The 19,492-nt window shown below is 40.4% G+C and overlaps 1 non-coding gene across 1 annotated transcript; it reads right to left on the bottom strand.

Annotated features, from left to right (window-relative positions):
- Positions 1 to 12,437: 12,437 nt before the first annotated feature.
- LOC113341779 lies at positions 12,438 to 12,541 on the bottom strand. The gene has a single exon (XR_003356131.1). It is a non-coding gene; the product is annotated as a small nucleolar RNA R71 (small nucleolar RNA).
- Between the last annotated feature and the right edge of the window lie 6,951 nt (positions 12,542 to 19,492).

Raw genomic sequence — 19,492 nt, 5'->3', positions numbered from 1 at the left:
CATTTATGTGTCTAATATAGCTCATTTGTATATATTGTTAGTACTCGATATTGTACTTATTTGGTTATTTATGTATTTGTAGGTGTTTTTGGAAAATAATCTCTTGCGGCGAATTTGGCTAAAAATGTGGCATTTGGACCTCCGTTGATAACGTACCGGAAGCGCCTCAGAAGTGTACCGGAAGTATCCCAGAAATACCCGGAGGAACCCCGAAAAAAGTGCGGAAAATGCCCCAGAGGACACTTGCTATACGGACCCTTGATTTTGGATAAGGGGTAACCTAATTACTAAGGGGTGACCCATTTCCAGGCATCTGCTAAAGGGAGACCATCCACAGATAAGGGGAGGTCAACTTCTCAAATTTAAAAGCAAATTTTGGCGGGAAAATGCATGCAGCGTCTGGCAGATTTGAAGATCGAATTTGGACGTGATTTTAAGAGATTCAATTGCTGTATTTGGTACGTATGGACTCTGCATGACTAAACAGGCCTGATACAATCAATTGGACCCAACCAATTGGGCTGGAATGGCCGAGAGAGAGTTTCAAAGTCTCAACAGAGAGACGTGTTCTGTTTCGAGTTCAGGAGATTTTGAGAGATTTCTGGAGGACTTTGACGCTGGATTAACATGTACATGGTCTTATTCAAGTCTAGGAAAGAGTTTGGTAGCTATTTTATAGCTAACAGCACGTGAAAAAGCTCAACAGAAGCGATTATTCTCTCAACAGCGCAGAGAAGAAAAAGAAAGAAAAAGTCGGAATTTATACGAGATATTTGGGGTCTGTGGGATATATAAGAGTTGTTTCAAGTCATTAAAGGGGTTAGAAACCCTTAGGAGAGAGTTAGGAGGAGTTTAGAGACGAGTAGAGGAAGTTACAGAGAATTGGTGCTGCTGCTGCTGCTGCCATTGAAGAACCTGAAGAACACGAAGAACAGACTCGCAGAGTCCGTCGTTCTTCAGCAGTCTTATTTCAAAACCAACTGTCGTTGTTTTACAGCAGTTGGTGCTACTATCGTTGTTTTTAAGACCCTTCCACTTTGTAATAGTGACGCTGTAACATTTATACAGCGTTGCAAACTTCTTTTTACACCATTTTCATCAATAAAAACACATTATTAAGCCATGAATACATCTTATGATCATGTTTTTGGGATGAGGAGCTAAACCCAATCCAAGGGGTGACAGAGGAAGCCATTCTCACAATAATTATGTGGTAATCTCTATTTTATTAATTCATGCAATATTTTTATATGATTAATTGCATTGATAAAAATGATTTAAATGGTTTTTATTAATCAACTGTGTTTTCCCTTGATAATGCATGCTTAGTTTTAGACTCTTGATGCATTATACTTGTGATTAACATTTGATATTTTGGAAAATCTGCTCTTGGCAATTTTTAGAATCAACCCAATTATTTAAATTGCATAGTAAAAAAATATTAGATCACATAAGTATTGTTGATTGGTGGAATCTTAACCCCTATTTCTCCATAAATTTTTACTTCAGTTTGCTATTTTTCCTAAATTTTATTTAAATCTAGAAATTTTGTTACCTTCACAAGTCTGAAAAGACCCAGTTTTTACCACTACTACAATCACTATTTGAAATTTTCTTCTCTTCGAAACAATTAGCTCAAATCTCATTCTTTACTTTGGCCATAGGGAGGATAATGAATACTTCTTCAATTGGGAGTCATACCCATTCAATGAAAGCGCTTGCCTCTAGGACCTTGATTCTAAGAATTTTCAGTCTACGTAGGGGCCAAAGTGAGAAACCCTGTTTTATTAGCGGAGCAGCTGTTCATTTGCAAAAACTTTAGGATGCGTATGGCCAAAACCTTTGATATTGAATCTCCAGGTGGGGTAGGCTCGAGAGAAAGAGTTGAGGCGAGAACGGCCATACTATAGATGTAAGGCCTTGCCATTATTAGGAAGAGCATCCACTGGAATTCTAGAATTTACAGAAGCTGGCAATTCGAAGGTCATGGCAGGTAAAGTCCATTGAAGAATGTACTTGGTCGTAAGAGCAGCGGGCCTCTTTCCTAGATACAGATTTGTCAAGTTCGGGGAACTCTGACATTGAAAGGAGCTCTGATACGGAGAAGGGGACTGGGTCCAATCTGAATGGTATAGCTCTTGCTTCACTTTAATAAGTCTATTGATCAAAGGAATCACGTAAAGATTCAATGGTCGATAAGGGGATAGCCCGGGGATTTCACTTCCAGCTTTTAAAGAATGGGTAGATATTATCATTTCATTTATTACTCGGATTAGACTCCAATGGCTTAGGTAAAAGGGATGGGAATGCTACTACCTTTAGATTTAAACCAAGTCGATTAGCTGCCAGGCGCCCCGTATCTATTGAGAGGACAATGCATTCAAAGGATTTAGCCTCGTTTAGTTCAGTCATTTACTCCGTAAAAGGTATTACCGTGGATTCAATCTTAGCGACCCACCCTAGTGATAGGTTGTAAACTGGATTTTTCGAGCGAATCTTCTTTTCGTGATCTAGCCAGTCAGTAACGGGTAACCACAAGCAGGCGCATGGATAGATTACTGAAGAAGTGGATCCGGGGAGCCTCCTTTCTCTAATCTAGCTTGAAGACCTTCCTTGCCTACTTAATATAGAGGGTATCTCTAATATATGGGAATAAGGCCGAGTACTAACCGATTCTACTGGTAAATCTGACGGGAGACCCCTTATGCATCCAGCCTTCTATTGAAACTCCCGTCTCTTAGCGAAAAGACCCCTCTCTTGTGGGACCAGCCAGGCAAATCTTTTCTCTTTAAAAGTCTGAAAGATCCGGGGCAAGGACAGTCCCGGGAATCCTTATGAGTCGAAAGGGACCAGCTCACTTTCTGGAATTTCACAATGATGGTAGGGCTTCAAGAGCAGAAGAGTTCACAGAAGAAGGTGGCTCGGGTGAACCATATTATACCATCAAGTTGAGGAGGACACATTTATACCGAATTCAAAGATGGCTTCGCGCAGAAGTAGTTGTACTGCATAGACTCTGGGGAATTATGGTAGGGTAAAGAAAGCTTGAGAACCGGAAAAACGCCTCAGTTGAAAAAGCAGGCTTCTACACTTCTAAGCAGGAAAAGATGAGAAAGAGCAATGAGAATTGACTTAGGTAATGTACTTTTCTTTCGCACATATCTGAATCGCGAAATTATGTCACGTTCCAACTCAGGTAGAAGAACGTCACACCTACCCACTCATCAATCACGGTATTCAGTAGTAGAGACCCTATTGTATTGGAAATGGGCGCTCATCTTTTGACTGCTGTCAACTAATCTCTCAAATCTTCGATTCTATGTTAGAACATTTATATGAATTCTATTCCGATCTAAGTGTCCTAGTTCTATTTTGTCCCGTGCTAGGAGCATTACTCCTCTTTTCATTCCTAATTCAAGAATACGACCGATACGAGATTGATTGGACTGTGCGCTTCTCTTATTACTTTTTTGTATCCCCCTGTTCCTCGGATACAATTCGATCCTTCTACGGCCAAATCTCAATTTGTAGAAAGCCTTCGATGGCTACCTTATGAAAACATCAATTGTATATGGGTATAGACGGTCTCTCTTTATTCTTCGTGATATTGACCACATTTCTGATCCCTATTTGCATTTCAGTGGGTTGGTCTAGTATGAGAAGTTATGGGAAAGAGTATATTACAGCATCCCTCATTCTAGAATTTCTAATGATCGCCGTCTTCTGCATGCTGGATCCTCTACTATTCTATGTTCTTTCCGAAAGCGTGTCAATCCCTATGTTGTGCGGAGCTGAGTATCTTCTATTCGCAGGGAGAATTTCCTCTGCAGGGGCCTTGTGCAGTAAACCCCCTCCGGGCGGTCGTCCGTCGTCGTAAAGTAGTCCCCGCGAAGCTTTCGGGAAGAGGGGTAGTCTTGTGCGTAAGCATAGCATTTCTGGTCGAACCCGACCAACCCAACTAAGAAGAACCGAACCTGACAGACACATCTTTTTTGGGAGGGTACTCCGAATAGTGGGTACCTCGTAGGACCTCGACCCGCCTACTCGGGTCTTGTATGGATATGCAGGAAGGGGGTGCTCCTAGGTGTGTGTAGGGGGTGTGTTTGTTCGCGAGAAAGGATTCTGTAGTTATTCAGTTTGGGGGGTGTGGACACACTTGCGCGAATTCGGGTAACGGCTACAAGGGAGGAGGAATCGAAAGGAAACTCCGACCAGGGATGGACGTAAACTCGTAAGCTACCTAGGGTAGGGATAATCGTCCAGGTCTTATTGTGAAAGAAAAAAGCCCCGCCACAGCAGACGGGTTGCTTCCTCTGTCGTCGCCGGTCTTGGCGAGGAGACCTTAGGATAAGTTGCCGGTAGAATTGACCCGTTTCAGTAGAATTCCGAAGAAAGACGCAGCAGGTGGAGCTCGCCTTACTAATGAAAGTGGGTTCCTCTATAGTATAGTTCATGGTTCTTTCCGGGCATCATTCACAGTATTTCGGTGATCGTCCATGGTATTTCGGGCGGGCATCTCCCGAAATCAGCATTCCCGAGAAGCAAAAGATTGAGAGTCCAGGCGGAAAAGACATGCATAGATAGTGGTCTCATGACAAGGGCCGACGACAGAAGCTCGGGACGGAGCCGTATGATGCGAAAGTCTCACGTACGGTTCCCTGAGAAGGGAGTGGCTACCTACTGGAGCTTCGACCAACCACACCACCGGTCAATTCCTGGGGCCAGCCCTTACTCTACCATTATTATAGGGGTCTGGGGTTCGAGACAAAGAAAGATCAAGGAAGCATATCAGTTTTTTCCTATATACTTCACTGGGATCTTTTTTATGCTTTAGCTTTTTCCGTTGATTCTTCTCCAAACAGGAACCACCGATTTACAAATCTCATTAACCACATAATTTAGTGAGCGGCGCCAAATCTTTCTATGGATTTCTTCTTTCGCCTCTTTCGCCGTCAAAGTGCCTATGGTACCAGTTCATATTTGGTCACCTGAAGCTCATGTAGAGGCACCTACGGAAGGATCCGTTATCTTGGCATGAATTCTTTTAAAATTGGGAACCTACGGCTTTTTAAGATTCTCAATACCCATGTTTCCCGAAGCGACACTTTGTTCCACTCCTTTCATTTATACTCCAAGTGCGATTGCTATAATATATACTTCCTCGACCATTTCAAGACAGATCGATCTTAAGAAGATTATTGCCTACTCCCCTGTAGCTCATATGAATCTGGTGACTATTGGTATGTTTAGTCCGAACATACAAGGAATTGGAGGTATCATTCCACCGATGTCAAGTCATGGACCGGTTCCTCCATCCCTTTTTCTATGTGTTGGTGTTTTATATGACTGACATAAGACTCGACTTGTTAGATATTACGGAGGTTCAGTGAGCACCATGTCGAATCTCTCTATCATTTTTTTATCTTCCACTTTGGACAATATGAGTTCACCAGGTACTAGCAGCTTTATCGGGGAATTTCCCATCTTAGTAGGAGCTTTCCAAAGAAATAGCTTAGAAGCCACATTAGCAGCGCTTGGAATGATTTTAGGCGCGGCCTATTCCCTTTGGCTATATAATCGTGTGGTTTCTGGAAATTTAAAACCCTTTCCTTCCTCCATAAATTCTCCGATCCAAATGGGAAGAAGTTTCAATCTTTATACCTTTTATTGTTGGAGTTGTTCGGATGGGTGTTCACCCCAAGTGTTCTCGGACCGCATGCATACATCCGTCAGTAACTTAGTGCAACATGGGAAATTTTCATTGATCGTAATCAGCAAAGAAAAGAAAAGGGATGAAAGAACTCATATGTCTATATGAGGGACCCGTAGGAGGATGCCCTACCGATGGAATCTCTAATGGAAACTCTGTATTGTGTTGTACCAGCGGACCAGATTCGGATTGCTATTTCATTGCCTTTGATCCGCATGTCCCAGATGAGATGGGTGTGTTGCCCCACAGAAGAGGGTGGTGGTTTGGTGATAGTACTACATCATTGTGTTCATCGATAGGAAGAGAGAAAGAAGGATTTGTCCCAGTTGTTGCTGGTCCATCTGACTCACTAGCTTACCGGCCTGAGAAAGGATAACATAGTCTTGATTGGAAGTAGACTGAAGTGAAATGGACTTGCTTTCCGTTGACGACAAAGAGAGCATCTCTGCTTCCATTCCATTAGACATTGAAGCTGACTCGGCAAACAATGTTCAGAGCAGCTAATGTAAGAGTCTAACCAGCTGGCGGAAATTCTGATACTGAGTGTTGGTTGAAATATAAGAAAAAGAGTTGTCGGGACTTCTTAGACTCAAAACAACGCGGACACATATCGACCTTTAATGACTTGTTCTTGTGAACCTTACTTATGAGATCGAAGACTTGTTAGTCAAAGAAAGATTCATGACACCCCCATTTCTGTTCTTGGTTCTAAGGAACTACTTTAGATTCTTACTACAATATTAGTTCATCCAATAGGGAAGCCAACTATGCTAATCCATCAGATGCCTCACTTTAACTAGCTCAAATACTTCACACTGCAAAAGGAGAATACCGGACCTAGGCTCAAGATTCAATTCTTTGGAATATTAATGCATGTCAGAGAAAATAAATAAGGCATCCTCGCTGTAACTATTAGCGTAATCGCGACTTCGATAATATATGTTAACATCTGAAGCATACTTTCTCATAGCATATTACTATGCCCCATGGAAAATCAGTCTCAACCCTCGTCCTACAAGCAATGCTTGCCTTCTTCACATATCCTGATACGACAACAGACAACGCAGACACCTAGCAATGGCTCCCTTCTTACCAGAAATGACGGACTGAAGCAAACGCTTAGCGGTCAATATCCATAGGGCGATTCATGTGAACTTGCTGCAAATGATTGCATTTATCGCATTGCCTTAGATTGGAGGATACCTAATTGATCTTGTAGATCTTCATCTCCTTTCTTTCTTTGAAAAATGAAGACTTACTGTAGGAGAATTATACTGTTTTTCATGACTATGTTTATAATCTAATCTGAAATAAAGGGTTGCTATTCACGCTAATATATAAAGGATTGCATGTTACTACATTTGAAAGTTGCCTCTTGCTTAGAGCCGCAGACGTTCTCGATTCTTTAGTCCCAACTCAACGGACAGAACTTTAGGGCCAGGCACTAGAATCGGCACTACTGGCAAATATAACACACTGGATTTGTTGTCAGATTCAATAGGCGGAAAAGAAACTGAGATAGCTGGGGGCTTTGTTGGTGAGGAAGGAGATTTCAGGAACAAAGAAGCGTTAGCTTTACAGTCCCTTTCTCTCTTGTCGAGTACTTAAAGTACCAAAGTTTCTATCAAAGTTAGGTCCATTTCTTTGTCATAGTTGATTGAGAAGCCGCTTATAGCAGCTTTTAAGCGCTGTTTACCACCTCTGATTTGGTAAACTCTAAAACTGAATGCTATGATTTCTTTACCAAGTTTGACTTCTTTACAATGCTAAAATAAAAATCTGGAACATACTTTCCAAGTGGAACGCTTCAATTATTACCAAGATTCATGAATATCAGAGAAAATCAAACATTGGCATCTTTCCTCAGGCAAACTAATGCCTCAGCTAATCTTATATTCTGTCAGGATTGGGTTCTTTATACTCTGTGGGATCCGCTTGCTTATATGATGGGCTTATGTTCCTTACAATTAGAAGCAAAAAGAGACATATGCAATCAAGGATCGAACTATTCTCTAACGGGAAGTCAGCCTTGTTCAATGAATAATACCATACTCTACATACATCCATTCAGGATCACCAGATTCTTTTACAGGGAGTATTGGACCACGCCTACCTTACTTCGGGAGTAAACCCGATGAACAGAGCTATAATCGAAGAAACAAAAACTAGGATTCGACAATACTAACAGAGAGAAGGTCTACCCGCCATCTAAGCTTAGGCGCAGCTATCGACCGCCAAGAAAGCACCAATCAGCATCTGCTTTGTAAAACATCACGAAGGGGGCTAGGCCTCTGACCCGATGAATCCGTCTCTTGGTTTGACTTCCCTTCTGTGTTTTTCTTGTTTGGCCATATCGATGATGGAAATAGGGAGACCCTTTATGCTAGTAGCGTATTTGCGAGTGTGGATATTCGATTAGATGCGCATTTTCTTGTTTAGTATGTGGGTAAAGAGGATCTATAGGTTAAATGGTATGTAGTGCCCCCCTAAATGGAGTATCTGATTCTACTGTCTGCTTGTTTCAGCTGCGTCAATACGCTCTGGCTGGTACTAGATATAGACTCTAAAAGTTAAAGTCAACAATCTGGGAATCCGCATTGGTGTCAATCTATCTCTGTTAGTCGTCTTTTAAGCTTTGGCCTATAACAATATCTCTTTTATGGGATCGGTTGATCAAATGCATTGAAATGCTTCATGCAAAACTTCTCTTTCCCGGATGTTATTATGTTTCTATTACATACAAGGATGAGCAAAAGAGTTTTAGAGGCTATGAGAAATATGAACCTCTTCTTGAAGGGAGGACAGATAAAAAAAGGAGACTAAAAACTAAATAAAGTAGAAAGGAGACTAAAAACTAAATGAAGTAAAGAAGAAGGTAGCGCTACTAAGAACCTAGCAGAACTTTTGATTTTTTAAAGTTTATTTTATTTGATTTTACCCGTACTAATTTAGACCATCTATTCAGGAATGAGTTCAGAAAAGAAGTTCCCATACAAATGTAAGCTTTAGAAGAGAAGGAGTACGGCGCCCAACCCCAAGGAAGAGAATGGCATAAGTAGCACGGTCTATCAATCGGATATGTAGAAGAACATCTAAGTCAGGGATATGAGTAGTCCGTCTTGGTATGAAGTTTGCCAGAGAAGGAGAGCCTAATGAAAGACCAACCAAGCTAAAGAAAGAACCGAAGTACTTGATCTTAGGCGCATGCACTGAACCTTACCTTCTCTGGGAAGTCATAGCATTGGGAAAGAGAGGTATAGAAAAGGATTCTAAGTAAATCCAAGATAGGGTTCGTGGGTCTAACATCATACCTTTCTCTTTACCGCATCTTCCACCTAACTGCTTGTGAAAGAACCGGTATACGAGAAGTGATGAGTGCTAAAAAGTGCATATTTCTATATATTTTTGTTGGCATTTAACTCATCTTTTGTGCATTAATTCTACATTTTATCCCATATTCTGTATTTTCATTGTTTTCAAGAATAAATATTTTTATTAATTAATTTTGCATTTTTAGGTTGTAAATAAAGTTTGGATGAATTGCGGAACGAAAAGAGCAGAAAAGTAGTGAAAAGCCGGGAGGAATTACACAAGGAAGCCGCGAAGAATGTTGTGCACAAGACCAAAAGGCTAGAAGTGGGCTCGAAGAGGAAGAATTGTTCTTAAAAAGATATGGGCTTGGCATACCCAAGGCCCAAAACCCTCACCCAAATCCATTTCATATATCCATACCCGTTTCCCTTTTTAGCCGTCATATTGGATCATCTCAGCATCCTACGGTCGCAGTATCGCCAGTACATCAAAGTCTGAAGCTCCTGTCTAACACTACAGCACCTAACTCCATCTTGAGCCGTCAGTTTCGTTGTATCAGAAATCCGACGGTCGATACCAGTCTCTTCACTTGTAGCCGTTAGATCAATCTATCATTTCCGCATCCCACGGCTCATCTTTGCGAATCATCGAGACTTGATGAAACCGCTCAACACACTAGTACCCTATACCTATACCCTAACCAAACGCCCCCTCCTTCTTCTCCATCGACTTCTTCTCTTCCCCCCCTCTCTGCAACAGAACCACCTTCTCCATCATCACCACTACCCACTCCACTGCCACCGCTACCAACTCCTCTACCACCACCACACCTCCACCATCATCACCCCTACCTTCCTACAGCTATTACCCATCTTTATAGCCCCCTAATTCGTCAATTTCTCCCCTGCCGAAACCCTAGGTGAGTGGTTGACGAATTAGTGAAGCTAGAAAAGCAATTGAAGGCATGGGAATGGAGCTGGTGAACGAGGAGAGGAATGGGTTGAAGAGGGAAGCGTCAAATCGCAGGTTTGGTAAGAAAAATCCCTAACCCTAATTTTTCTGTCCATTTAGGGTTTGTTTGAGAAAACCCTAATTACTGCTAGGGAGAGCATGAGGAAGAACAGTGGCAACATGGGTATGATTAAATTAGTCGAATTAGGTGAGAAACCCTAATTTTGTCACTGTTCAATTTGGGGATTTGGGGGAATTTTTTTTGTAAACCCTAATTTGGGTGTCTGGGTATAAAAAGGGGACTGTGGTGTGTGTAATGGGTATGCCTGGATTAGCCAGAGCACCACCTCAGAGGCCTGGACTAGCCAGTGCCCTCAATTATCCATGTTCTTTGAATTTCAATTATAGTTCTTAATTCAGTTAATTTCAATTTCAAATGTTAATTATGTTTATCATGTTTTTAATTACTGTCAACATGTTCTAGTTCTTCAGTTAGGGCTCAGATGAAGCCTAGTGCACTGTTGAATGATGTATTTCTAGGATAGTTATCTTGATGCCTGTTTTGCTTGTGCAATGGGAAGAAATCAGTGCTCTGGTATGCCTGTGATTGACTGTGCTGTCAAAAGACAGTCAATACTAGGGGCATATCAGTGAGCAAGCTGATTTTCCTCCCATTCTAATGTATGCATAGGATGTTCAACTCAACCTAGAAATATGTTGTTTTATTAGGACACAAGGTGGATTCTAAGCCTTGGCTTAACCACAAATCCTTTACAATCACTTATAATTTCAGTTCTATTTTGTTCCCTACTAAATTTACTTTCCTTCACTGTTTTTCTTGCATTTTGAAGCTGTTGTGCACTGAAATCAGTGCACAAACTCCCCCTGCCCTTGGCTTACAGCCTTGGTTCCATGCTGTTTTGTCATCTTTGCTTTGTTAACTGTTTTGGTTCTTTGCAATTGCCATATTACTTTGCCTTGCTCACTGCCATAGTTCCTTGTCTCCATTGCTAGCTTAGGAAAATTTCTTGTATGCTCCCACTCCCTGTGGACTGATCCCTTTCTTATCTCTTATACTAAAACTTGGCCTTGTATACTTGCAAGTCTTTTGTGTGTCTCCACACCAAGTTTTTGGCGCCGCTGCCGGGGAGTGGTGCTTGCTGCTGCTGATTTCCTTTGCTGTCCTGACCTGCAATCATTGCACTGAGTTGTCTGAGCTTCTTCACTATCATTGCAGGTGCCACTGAGTTGCCGCAGAGCTGTGTTGCTGGCCAATTGAGCTGCTGCTGCTGTTGCTGGAGCTGGTGAACCAAGCCTGCTGCTGCCAAGCCAAAGCAACTGGGCTGCCAACTGAAGCTGCGTTTCACTGCTGGGCTTCACTGGTGGTGGTCTGCTGGGCTTCGCCAAATTTGCAACTGGGCTTAGCCACCTGCTGCTGCTGGGCTCTGCCTTTTTCTGTTGATGGGCTCGTGATCTTCTGCTCCTGGGCTTCGCAGCTGATCCTCCTGGGCTCGTGTTGCTGAACCAACTCCAACTGTTGCTGGGCTTGGGCGTGAGCTACTTAGGACGATCCCAAAGCCCAACTGGGCTTGTGCAACTTAAGAAAAGGGATAAAAGCCCGACTGGGCTTCCCTCCAAAAAGGTAAGCCTAAACCCAAACCCAAATTTTTTGGGCTTGTAATTTTTTGGTTTGTAATTGTAATTATCTTTTTGGGCATGTAATAATTATTTTAATTTTATTTTATTTCTTTTATTTTTTGTTTTTTTATTTGGGATTGTAATAATTTTAGTTTTTTTTTTTTTTTTTTTTTGTGGGTTTGTAATAATTAGTTTTATTTTTATTTCTTTCTTTATTTGGGCTTGTAATTTAGTTGTTTGTTAGGCTTGTAGTTTCTTAATAGTAGGCTTGCTCTAAACTTAACTTTTTGGACTTTGGGCTTGCCTCTTTTGTGAACCAAACTTAACCAAATTTAAAAAAAAAACAAAAAAAAAAAAATTGCTCCTATTTTCGAAAACCAAATTTTCCCATAAAAAAAAAAAAACAAATTTTTGAAAACCCTTTAAAACCAAATAGTGGGCTTTGTGTCTTTTCAATATGGGCCAACCTAATGCTCTCCATGAATACATGTATCCCACAATAAAAATTCCATTATCATGTGTTGTCTTACCTCAAACCAATAACCCTTTTAAAATAAATGCAAGCATGATACAAATACTTCCTTTATTTCGAGGGTTCGATTCTGAGAACCCCTATACTCATGTAAGAGAGTTTGAACAAATTTGTCGGAATATGCAACCTGATCATATGTCCGAAGACTCTCTGAAATTGCGTTTGTTTACATTTTCTCTAAAGGAAAGGGCCAAAACATGGTTTTACGGTTTGAGACCACAATCAATCACCACTTGGGAACAACTCACTAATCAATTTTTCCAAAGATTTTTTCCACATCATAGGACCATCGCTATTCGTCAAAATATCAATTGTTTTGTCCAGTTGGATGAGGAAACTGTTTTTGACTATTTTGAACGTTTTAATGATTTGTTGAGCGAATGTCCACACCATGGATTTGAGAAGTGGAGACTTGTCGCTATCCTCTATGAGGGACTAGACTTTAAATCTCGATCCATGGTTGAGTGTATGTGTAATGGTGAATTTCTTGATAAAACTGTGGATGATGCATGGAAATTTTTAGCTGAGATTGCGGACAAAACCCGTCAATGGGAATCCATTAGGGAAACTGAGACACTATCACATGATATAGGTGGTAATGAATTGAACTTTGAAAATAGCATGTCTAGTCCTTCTCATGTGTATGATATTGAATATGAACCTAATCTAGAGGAACATGAGTTGACTAATGACACCACAACTGCTAATAGGGACAAGTTTGCATATTACTATGATGATGATGATGATAATGTTATGTTAGAAGAACATGTCTATGCTGAAAATGTTGTGGAACCTACATTAGGCTTTTCTGCCCCGACCTTCATGAATGATATTTCTTCTAATATTCCATATGCATGTGATGTTGATACTGATTTAGATATTGTGCAATTATCCTGTGAAGAGCATGACTTAGGTAAATCTTCTGTTGACACTAATGATCCTATGCATGAAAACATAGTTGATGTGTCTGATTCCATACTTAAGCCACAATATATTGCTTCTGTTGATGATAATTTGAATATATCGGATAACCATGATTCTGAATTAGGACTTGTGCAAATTTTTTGTGATGATGAGCATGCTACACATCTTGAGTGTGACTTAGATAATGCTGATGTGACTGATAATATTGATACTCTTGATCTCATGCATGTGAGACGCTTAGATGTCACTTTCTTGCCTAAGTCACAATCTGATACCCTTGCATCCTACCTAGATTTAGTTTGTCACAATATTGTCAAACCAATTTTCATGAGAATACCTAATCTAGGCCTGGAACCGTGTGCCTCTCAAGTCCTCTTTGACTATTTTGCATCTAAATACAATACTTTCGAGGAGCCACAGTTAGGATATGCATGTTTGCCCGTCCCTAGCAAAGTTCACTTTGAGTTAGACCTTGTGCATGATGAACCCCCAAAACTGCGAGATTTTGTATCCAAAATTTTATCTGTTGAAAAATCCAGGTTTGGGGGTAGCTCATTTTGTTTCACAGCTTCACTTGCATGCCTATCATATTATTATTGTGTGAAGCTGTTGAAACCTCTACACTTTGTCTTTTGGGTTGATCCTCAACTCTTTAGATTGTTAGTGTACGGTGAATTTTTTGTATATAATCCAGTAGATAAAAATTTTAAAAATCCTTTTGTTCATTTTGTATATATTTTGCTAATCCAATATGATCTCGGCTGACATATGTTGGATTTTTTCCTTGAATAATGGAGTTCAAAACTTGCTTTCGCCAATATCCGGTAATCTCTTTCCTTTTTCTACACTTAGCATCGTTCTCATGGTATGTGTTATAATCATGTTTATCTTTTGAAACATTGAGGACAATGTTTAGTTTAGGTTTGGGGGTGAAAAGTAGATACTTTGATAACATGCTATAATCGAAAAATAGAACTCTTCCTTTTTGAAAAAATTAAAAATTCCAAAAAGATTAAAAAAAAAAAAATCATAAAAATGGAGCTCATTTACCTTGAAATGTTGACTCTTGTGCATATATGTAATTTTTAGGAGTCTTAGTCTAGATATTTAGGCACCCTGATTCTAGCACAATTCACATAGTGATAAGAAACTTGCACGCGCACGATCTACCAATACATGTATAGCCTCGATCTTCAAGGTGTTTGATAGGAAGTTAGATTGCCAATCACTTTAGAATACTGAATGAGACTTGACTAGCTTGTTCTTTGGTTGGATGGGATAGAAGTTGGAGAATACGTTAAGAAAAGCAACCATAGAATTTGACCGGATGCATTCGATAAGGGCCACCTCTTGCTAAGAGTCATGTAATTATGTTTTTCTTTTTGTTCATGTATCAAAAGTGTCACTATGTTGTAAAGATCAAAGTTATTTTTTCAATCAAAAAAAAAAAAAAAATCAGAAAAATTCAGAAAAATCAAAAAAAAAAAAATATTTATTCCATGTTTTGTCATGTTAAAGAAAATATTCTCTCTTGTTCCAAAAATAAAAGAGAGTAGTCAATGTAAATAAGAGTCATGTAAAGAGTCATTTTTTTGTAAATAGTCTTGTAATAAGCAAGGAGGGTGCAGCCATCGATGTATAACGCGGGTAAACTGAAATATCACCAACTCATTGGGTGAACATTCACAATTCTCGTAAAGCCGGACAACTAGCTTGGCTTATAATTCGGTTCTTAGCCTAAAAACTATCTCTTGGTGATTAGTAGTCATAACTTCAGGTCATTCTAGAAACATGTGTAGATACACTTTACACTCTTATCACATGTCTTTATTTGTTATCAGTGCTAGGATTGTGCCTTTGATAGCTAGATTGACATCTCCATTTTGCTGTGAGCTTAAACTGACTTGCACATGTCACATTTGATGGAATCTGAGCTTATATTTTGACCTAGAACTTTGTAGGTACGTTCTAAGCAAACCTTCACGAGACTTCACTCGTCCACTAGGGACACTTAGTGGTTTAAAAGGCTTAGTGCATACGCTAAATGCATTCGAGAGACCAGCGACAGTGGTATAGGTAGGATTTCCTTAGTTTTGTTTTACTTGAGGACAAGTAAAATTCAGGTTTGGGGGTATTTGATGAGTGCTAAAAAGTGCATATTTCTATATATTTTTGTTGCCATTTAACTCATTTTTTGTGCATTAATTCTACATTTTATCCCATATTCTGTATTTTCATTGTTTTCAAGAATAAATATTTTTATTAATTAATTTTGCATTTTTAGGTTGTAAATAAAGTTTGGATGAATTGCGGAACGAAAAGAGCAGAAAAGTAGTGAAAAGCCGGGAGGAATTACACAAGGAAGCCGCGAAGAATGTTGTGCACAAGACCAAAAGGCTAGAAGTGGGCTCGAAGAGGAAGAATTGTTCTTAAAAAGATATGGGCTTGGCATACCCAAGGCCCAAAACCCTCACCCAAATCCATTTCATATATCCATACCCGTTTCCCTTTTTAGCCGTCATATTGGATCATCTCAGCATCCTACGGTCGCAGTATCGCCAGTACATCAAAGTCTGAAGCTCCTGTCTAACACTACAGCACCTAACTCCATCTTGAGCCGTCAGTTTCGTTGTATCAGAAATCCGACGGTCGATACCAGTCTCTTCACTTGTAGCCGTTAGATCAATCTATCATTTCCGCATCCCACGGCTCATCTTTGCGAATCATCGAGACTTGATGAAACCGCTCAACACACTAGTACCCTATACCTATACCCTAACCAAACGCCCCCTCCTTCTTCTCCATCGACTTCTTCTCTTCCCCCCCTCTCTGCAACAGAACCACCTTCTCCATCATCACCACTACCCACTCCACTGCCACCGCTACCAACTCCTCTACCACCACCACACCTCCACCATCATCACCCCTACCTTCCTACAGCTATTACCCATCTTTATAGCCCCCTAATTCGTCAATTTCTCCCCTGCCGAAACCCTAGGTGAGTGGTTGACGAATTAGTGAAGCTAGAAAAGCAATTGAAGGCATGGGAATGGAGCTGGTGAACGAGGAGAGGAATGGGTTGAAGAGGGAAGCGTCAAATCGCAGGTTTGGTAAGAAAAATCCCTAACCCTAATTTTTCTGTCCATTTAGGGTTTGTTTGAGAAAACCCTAATTACTGCTAGGGAGAGCATGAGGAAGAACAGTGGCAACATGGGTATGATTAAATTAGTCGAATTAGGTGAGAAACCCTAATTTTGTCACTGTTCAATTTGGGGATTTGGGGGAATTTTTTTTGTAAACCCTAATTTGGGTGTCTGGGTATAAAAAGGGGACTGTGGTGTGTGTAATGGGTATGCCTGGATTAGCCAGAGCACCACCTCAGAGGCCTGGACTAGCCAGTGCCCTCAATTATCCATGTTCTGTGAATTTTAATTATAGTTCTTAATTCAGTTAATTTCAATTTCAAATGTTAATTATGTTTATCATGTTTTTAATTACTGTCAACATGTTCTACTTCTTCAGTTAGGGCTCAGATGAAGCCTAGTGCACTGTTGAATGATGTATTGCTAGGATAGTTATCTTGATGCCTGTTTTGCTTGTGCAATGGGAAGAAATCAGTGCTCTGGTATGCCTGTGATTGACTGTGCTGTCAAAAGACAGTCAATACTAGGGGCATATCAGTGAGCAAGCTGATTTTCCTCCCATTCTAATGTATGCATAGGATGTTCAACTCAACCTAGAAATATGTTGTTTGATTAGGACACAAGGTGGATTCTAAGCCTTGGATTAACCACAAATCCTTTACAATCACTTATAATTTCAGTTCTATTTTGTTCCCTGCTAAATTTACTTTCCTTCACTGTTTTTCTTGCATTTTGAAGCTGTTGTGCACTGAAATCAGTGCACAAACTCCCCCTGCCCTTGGCTTACAGCCTTGGTTCCATGCTGTTTTGTCATCTTTGCTTTGTTAACTGTTTTGGTTCTTTGCAATTGCCATATTACTTTGCCTTGCTCACTGCCATAGTGCCTTGTCTCCATTGCTAGCTTAGGAAAATTTCTTGTATGCTCCCACTCCCTGTGGACTGATCCCTTTCTTATCTCTTATACTAAAACTTGGCCTTGTATACTTGCAAGTCTTTTGTGTGTCTTTTCTAACCACACCAAGAAGTGGAAGAGGCGATCCCGATATGAACAACCAAGACCGGGAACATGAAGGAGACCAGAGGAAGTCTTGGGAAGAACATACTTGAACGATGCACCAGATTCACTTCTTAAGCCCAGATAACTTCATCCTCCATTTCCATTAGGCCCTCTATGTCGATCTAGCAAAGAATGGAAGATCCCGGCCATAGACCACCAGTAGATAGCCCAAGAAAGAAAGATCAGTCAAGGCATAAAGGAACAACACGTAAATCTTCCAATTCACTTAACATAAGATGAAACATAAGCTTAAGAATGAAGAGTCTTCACCTCTTCTCTCCTCTACCAGGAAGAGGCTAATAGGATCTTGTAAGAAAGATGTATAGCTAAGGCATAAAGAGAACCAAAGGAAGTAACAAGGCGGACATAAAATTCATCCTCTATACCATATCTTTAGCTTCTTAGCTAGGTTGGATCATATGAATATGGGAAGTGGTCATCCAAGGCTAAGCTTAGGAGTTCAACTCCATTCTTCTTCCTTTCATTACCGTTATGTTACCTAGCTTTAGTCTTTCTTTGTTAGAGCATAGGAAGAGAGAAGAACTATGTATTCTATTTGTTAGGCCTTGGTAAGAGCAAAGGGATAGGAAGATCTCCCAAACGTGAAGAGGAATGCGCCTAATAACTGAGCTTCCTACGTGAGTAGCCAAGCGGGTCGATCAGAATGTCGCAGCGCTATAAAACATTCTCCTAGTCTTACTATCTCTATTCTAAGTAGCGCCCGACACACGCTAAGCAGATCTTTACCAAAGCCATATCTCCATAAGCCTCCAAAGCTGCCTATTCATTGGTAGTGAAAAAAGCAACAACATATCTATGTTTTTTACGAAGAAAGTATCCAAGAGCTGCTCGCCACAAGACATTCTCACCTTTCAGCATATTGAGAGAAAGAAAGATAGGAGTGGTTTATGCCCTAAAGTAGGAAGAGCAAGCTCAACATGATAGCTCAATGTGTTCAACTCTTGCTAGAAAGACTATGATCAATAGTTCGCTTTTTCCCAATTTCCTAACGAAGTGACTGCACCAAAAGAGCACACAAAGCAAAGGAAGGGACTCACCAATGGATTTAGGATTAAATCCTGCGACATATCAGAACCGAGGTCTTTGTTTCCCGTAACGGAAAATGGCTGATAAGAATGACTACTATTATTAGGGGCAATCAAATGCCTTAACCAGAGTCCTCTTTCCATGACTACGGCTTATCCATCGGCGTTATACAGCGGCAACTACAGAATAGGAAACTGCAGCGTGGATAGGTTTATCGCAAGAAATCCCATTATAATCCCTCTTCTATGATTAAATTGAGTGGCTTCGCTCCTATCCTTGAAGTCGAGCTGCGTCGCTCCTACACGAAGGGCAGCTGTTAGCGGAATCAGAGCTCTTGGGTAAGAAGGCAGGAAAAAGTTAACACTAGGCTCAGCGAAAGACGATGGAAAAGGCTACTTGTAGGCGTGTAGGATTGCCGTAACGTAATATGAATGGTTGAATGCTTCCAAAATGGATTTGAATAATGTTCTTTCTTTTATCCTTATTCGGCGCTTGTTTTTGAGTTGGTGTAAAAGAGGGCTAAGCCTAAGAATTCCAAGAGTTCGCTTTTTCGTTTTAGCTTGGATACTTCAAGCCAAGATCAGGACGATGGGTGAGAGATAGGGGCTTGCGCGTCGTTATCAGTACCTGTTTTAGAGCGATATAACCTCGTTGTCCGCCTCTTAATGTCCAGGTCTTTCCCCGTCCCTCTCTCTCGATGTGGTTCCTTTCATTCGGCTTTGTCAACACTTTCTCGCAATGCCGGAAGGTAGGATTTTAGGTCTTTTCCCCAGCTATGAATCTTCATCAGTGGCATAGTATTAAGATATACAGACATTTTATATTTGATCTTTGATATGATTACAAATCACTATTTTAGGTATCATACGTCCATCATTATTGAACAACGGAGTTACCGTTCGATCCCACCTCTTTCTGTTCAAGATTCCTGACTTAATGCCCTTTTTTCACAAGACATTTGGTTGAGAAGGATTTGGTAAACCTAGAGATCATATTCTGGTAGAGGGTAAATCCGTTCTTTCTGCTTCTGTGTATGCTTATCTTTTAGCATTCGCCTATGCGGAAATGCTGCTTTGAATTGCATATTTATATATAGCTAGGCGAAAGAGCAAAAAAGGGAGTGGTTTCAATAGAAGTTGTAATAAAAACTACTAGAATTCACTACATGAAACTATGCC

This window comes from Papaver somniferum, chromosome 1 (genome assembly GCF_003573695.1).
Source record: "Papaver somniferum cultivar HN1 chromosome 1, ASM357369v1, whole genome shotgun sequence".
NCBI classification, from domain to species: Eukaryota; Viridiplantae; Streptophyta; class Magnoliopsida; order Ranunculales; family Papaveraceae; genus Papaver; species Papaver somniferum.
Note: the sequence above shows the minus strand (reverse complement) of the source record. Positions and strands in the feature narration are given on the sequence as shown.